General features: G+C 39.9%; 1 long non-coding RNA gene across 1 annotated transcript in view; it reads left to right on the top strand.

Annotated features, from left to right (window-relative positions):
- The window catches only part of LOC106727159, a 126,878-nt gene extending 121,969 nt beyond the window's left edge, over positions 1-4,909 (top strand). Inside the window, exon 9 of the long non-coding RNA XR_001363317.1 lies at positions 4,843-4,909. This is a non-coding gene — a long non-coding RNA (uncharacterized LOC106727159). The remainder of the gene's footprint in view (positions 1-4,842) is intronic.
- The last annotated feature ends 653 nt before the right edge of the window (positions 4,910-5,562 follow it).

Below are 5,562 nucleotides of genomic sequence, written 5' to 3'. Positions count from 1 at the left end.
CTCTTGTAGACAGCATATATATGGGTCATGTTTTCTTATCCATTCAGCCACTCAATGTCTTTTGATTGGAGGATTTAATCCATTTACCTTTAAAGTTATTATTGATAGGTACTTGTTTGTAGCCATTTATATTTTTTATGCCTGGGTTACTTCTTCTCTTTCTTTTCTTCTTTTTAGCATTTCTTGCATTGCTGGCTTGGTAGTGATAAACTTCCTTAGCCTTTTTTTGTCTGTGAAGCTCCTGATTTCCCCTTCAGTTTTGAATGATTGCCTTGATGGATAGAGTATTCTTGGATTCAGTCCCTTGCTTTACATTACTTTGTATACTTCATTGCATTTCCTTCTGGCCTGATGTGTTTCTGTTGAGAAATCATTTGATAATCTAATGGGGGATCCTTTGTAGGTAACTCTCTGTCTCGCAGCCTTTAAGATTCTCTCTTTGTCATTAACATTTGCCATTATCATTACGAAGTGTCTTGTGGGGTGGGTCTTTTTGGGTTCATCTTGTTTGGGACTCTCTGTGCTTGAGTGACTTTTTTCTTCCCCATATCAGGGAAGTTTTCTGTCATTATTTCTTCAAATAGGTTCTCTAATCCTTGCTGCTCTTCTTGTCTCTCTGGCACCCCTATTATATATATGTTGCTTCGTTTCATGTTGTCCCAAAGCTCCCTTAGGCTCTCCTCCTGCTTTCTAATTTTTTTCTCCAATTGCTGTTCAGATTGGGCTTGTTTCTCTGCCCTATCTTCTAGCTCACTAATCTGATCCTCCATTTCTCTTAGTCTATTGTTGAAGCCTTCCTTTGTGTTCTTTATTATAGCTATATCACTTTTGGTTTCTTCTTGGTTCTTACATAGGTGTTGATTTTCTCATCCATCTGGTTTATGAACTATATGACCATTACTCTGAACTCTGAATTCTTTTTCTGATATAGTGTATGCCTCCTTTTCATTTAGTTCCTTTTGGGGGGGGGGTTCCTCCTTTTCTGTCCTTTGAGGGTGGCTTTTTTTTTCTCCCCATTTCTGCTGTTGCTGTAGGGTCCTGGCGCCCAGTTGCATGGGAGGGTCCTGGCACCCAGTTGCATGGGCCCTGCCCTGTGGCTGTGGGCTTGGTGGAAGTGTCCTGCACACTGACAGTAAGGGGGCTGGCTCAAGTGCTCAGGAGATGCGGCCACAGTGGTCCAGGCAGGGTCTGCGCACACCGGTAGTCAGGGGGTGGCCTTGGGATGCATGAGATATGTATTGCCAGGTGGGTAGGTGGAAGGGGAATACACTCCAGGACCCACAGTAGCCTGAGACCGGTATGGGTGGAGTTGGTGCCCATGAGTCTTCAGCTGCGGTAGCTGGTATTTGTCCCGATTGGCTGTGGGGTCTCAGTTTTCATCTGAGGCCAGTCTAGGTGGTGGTGTGGCTGGGCTCCTAGTCAAAGCAGCTCTGCCCTTCAAGATGGTGTGGTTTCTGTGTCCCCCTTCTTTTAGTTTCTACAATGATATTTCAGAATATTTTATTTGTAACTCTTCACCTCACTAATGATTTGATTTGATGGTTGAAATGAGATTTTTTAAAACTCAATTTTGGCAGTAATTTTGCTCTCCTTTCACATCTTTCACATTGAACATGAGTGGAAGGGCTCGATTGATTGGATGAGGGTTAAACTGAAGAGTAGCCATTATTCCCATTGCTTTAATTATTCCATCCTCAAGCCAGGATGGACCTTGCTCTATTTCCCTCTGGTAGGCCTGACAGACTATAACTGACCTAATTGATACCAGATGACAGCTCAAATAAGGCCTAATAAAGAAGTAATCACACTAATCTAATGAGCAAGCTGTTATGATATTGGCTTATAGGAAGCTCCTTTTTAATTCCCTCTATTTTTTTTCTTTTAGTCTCTATAACCACTGCTCCCAAATGCTTTTTCTGTTATTCTAAAATCAGAGGACTAAAATGGGCCTTGGGAGAACATCAGCTCTATTTCCTATTCTTTTCCCTATCAGATATGTATTTACATATTTTTTTCCATCTTTTAAATATAGAAATGTCAGACATATTGAAAAGTTGGAAGACTAGTACAATGATCATATATATACCCACCATTTACCTTCAATAGCTGTAAATATTATTTTTGTCATGTTTGTTTGTTTATATTTATACTAGAGGCCCGGTGCACGAAATTCATGCATGGGGGAGGGGGGTGTGTGTCCCTCAGCCCAGCCTGCACCCTTTCCAATCTGGGATCCCTCTCACAATCCAGGACTGCTGGCTCCCAACTGCTTTCCTGCCTGCCTGCCTGATTGCCCCTAACTGCTTCTGCCTGCCAGCCTGATCACCTCCTAACCACTCCCCTGCCAGCCTGATTGACGCCTAACTGCTCCCCTGCTGGCCATATTGCCCCCAACTGCCCTCCCCTGCTGACCTGGTTGCCCCTAACTGCCCTCCCTTGCCAGCCTGTTTAGTCAGAGCCTAGCACAATGCCTAAACATATTAAATGTTTCAGAAATGCTCTCCAATAGGCCAACTGATGTAGAGAGCAATTGGGCCCAGTAGTGTAACTAGCTACATAGACACTTTTACAAGGGAGACTACATATTGGATATGGCCTATCATTCTAGAAAAGGAAGACTATTGGTCTGGCATAGTACTATTCATATAAATGGATAACATTAGAAACTTCCCTTTAGAGAAGTAATGGGAGAGAAGATTGGAAACATAGAGGGAGTTGCTAATGGAGAAGGTACTTGAATAGAACCTCATTTTATTTATAATTCTAAAAAGGGTTATAGAGAGTTGCCCTCCTTACACATAGCAGGGGACTTCAGGCTTTATTTTACCCCTCATCTCAGAATAGTTGTAACCAAATCCAATGTCAGAAGACTAAACCAGCATAGCATATAGTATGGAGGCAAGCTTTTCTAAAAATGCTTTATGCCTTTTTGAAATTGTGTGAGCTTGTTTCTTGGCAGTTTACATATACCCATAAAAGTTGTCCCACATTTTCTAGTGGATGAGTCAGGTTGATAACATCTGAATCAATTAATCAATCTTTGAACATTATGTAAAGAGAGACAATCAGATAATATGTCTCCTGATGAGATGCACAGTAGAGAGACAAAAGACATGATTTTTATGATTATTGTCAAGAATAATTAAACCTAAATATGATCAAGCTTTTTGATCTAATACCAGTATACAGGAAGTACAGGCAAAAAGGAACATGTTAAATAACACCATAGGGATGCATTCAGCAAAATCCAGATTATGGAATATTTTCTAGGACAAATCACATATATATGTGTTTGAAATACATATATATGATGTAAGCAGGGATATTTGAACAATAAATAGATATTTAGTGACATTAATAATTTATTGTTAATTTTTAAAGTATGAAATGCTTTTGTGATTGTTTCTGTTTAGTAGAATTATCTTGTAGAAATATATTTTGAAGAACTTATAGATGAAATGATATAATATTTAAAGTTTGTTTTAACATAGGGGATGGGTATTGTTGAGGTTATACAGATAATGTATTATATCGAATTGTACACCTTAAACCTATATAATTTTGTTAACCAATGTAACCAATACATTGAATTTAAAAATAAAACAAGTTTGGACATATGTTGATAATTTCTTAATCTGGGACAAGGTATCCTATATAATAAAAGCATAATATGCTAAGTGTTCTGTAGTCCGGTTGTCCGTTCAACCAATCAAAGCGTAATATGCTAACGATATGCTAAGGCCACTCAACCACTTGCTATGACATGCACTGACCATCAGGGGGAAGACGCTCCAACCAGTAAGTTAGCTTGCTGCTGGGGTCCGGCCTTTTGGGACTTAGTGAGACGGGCTGGACATGCCCTGGAGCCCTCCCATGGTCTCTCCCCAGCTGGCCAACCTCCGTGTCCCTCCCCAATCCAGATCGTGCACTGGTGGGGTCCCTCAGCCTGGCCTGCAGCCTCTCACAATCCAGGACCCCTCTAGGGATGTCAGAGAGCTGGTTTCAGCCCAATCTTGCTCAACACAGGGGCTATCCCTTGGTGGTCAGTGCGCTTCCACAGGGGGAGCGCCACTCAGCCAGAAGCTGGGCTCACGGCTGGCGAGTGCAGAGGCGATAGTGGGAGTGGGCTGTTAAACTGGCAGTCCGACATCCCCCAAAGGCTTCCAGACTGCAAGAGGGTGCAGGGGCCCCCCCCCCCCCGCCCCAGTGCATGAATTTCATGCCCTGGATCTCTAGTATGGCATAAACAATGATTCCGAAATTTTGTATATGTTTGAAAATTGTCATAATTTTTTTAAAACCACTAAAATAGTAGTTATACATTTGAAATTTTTGATTTTCCACCATTTTCCTTAGCTTTTTTTTTCTATTTCTAAAATTGAGCTGTGATTCATTAAAACATAATGCTTCTCATAAGTATCCAGGCTCTTTTCTATGTTTACAACATTCTTCAGAAGCTTATAAGGTTCCATCCACATGTCAAAAATAATAGTTGGCTTTCACATTTATACAGCATGTACCTGGAAAAGTAAAGAAAAGAATCCAGTTCTCCAGTCCCTGAGTTCTCAATACACTGGTTTAGACGACTACTAAACTATGAGCCAGATGATATATAAATACCCAAATCCTTCCAGCATATCATATGAAATGATAATTCATTCCTGAGGATAGCGTCTGTTAGAGAGACTCTTCTATACTATCTGACAGCCCCAAGATTGTTTGGGTTCTTGACATGACTATGGGGATATAACTGAGCGTAGCAGTAGAATAATCAACACTGGATTGATTCATGTTCTGTTAACCTCACCATGAATTATTTTTTGTTTTTCCCTGGGAAAACAGTCACATATGTCACTGAGCAGGAGCATGGATTTAGGAGCTAGTTCTGTCACTAACTTTTATGCTTAAGGTAAGATGCTCTCTTTGAGCTTTACCTATAAAATGGTAATAATAATACCTACCTCACAGGTGATGGTGAAGGTTACATGAGATATGAATATATGATGTACCTGGAACAGTGTCTGCCATGTGTCTAAGCCATCATCACCTGGTCTTAGCCATTATCAGCGAAGGAGCCTCTTTCCTTGTTTTTGGAATATGTAGACCTTAATACCAGTATGGATGAACTGGATTCAAATGTTTCTCTTTCTCTACAACATCCCTTGAAAATAGCAAGTTAAGCATCCTTCTGTGTATACATGGAATATGATTACACTGTCACTAATTAAGGTGATTTTAAAAGATAATTTTTGAAAATCAAATACTATTTTTAAGATGCCTTCCAAAATCTACTCTATCAATACAACTAATTAGATATGTGGGAATATCTTTTGTAACCCGGTTATCTTAGAGGAATGGTATTGATTTTTTTCCTGTCCAGCATTTTTCCTTTTCCTTTTATTTATTTATTTATTTATTTATTTATTTATCTTTTAAATAAAAATCCCTTGGTTTTCTTTTGAGGACCACTTCTTCCCATTTTTTGTTCTGTGTGAGGGGTCAGCAAACTTTTTTCTTAAAGGGTCAGATAATAAATAATTTAGACTTAGCAGGCTATGTGGT

The sequence above is a fragment of the Myotis brandtii genome, unplaced genomic scaffold (genome assembly GCF_000412655.1).
Source record: "Myotis brandtii unplaced genomic scaffold, ASM41265v1 scaffold111, whole genome shotgun sequence".
Lineage (NCBI taxonomy): Eukaryota > Metazoa > Chordata > Mammalia > Chiroptera > Vespertilionidae > Myotis > Myotis brandtii.
This window is presented reverse-complemented; position numbering and strand designations above follow the sequence as displayed.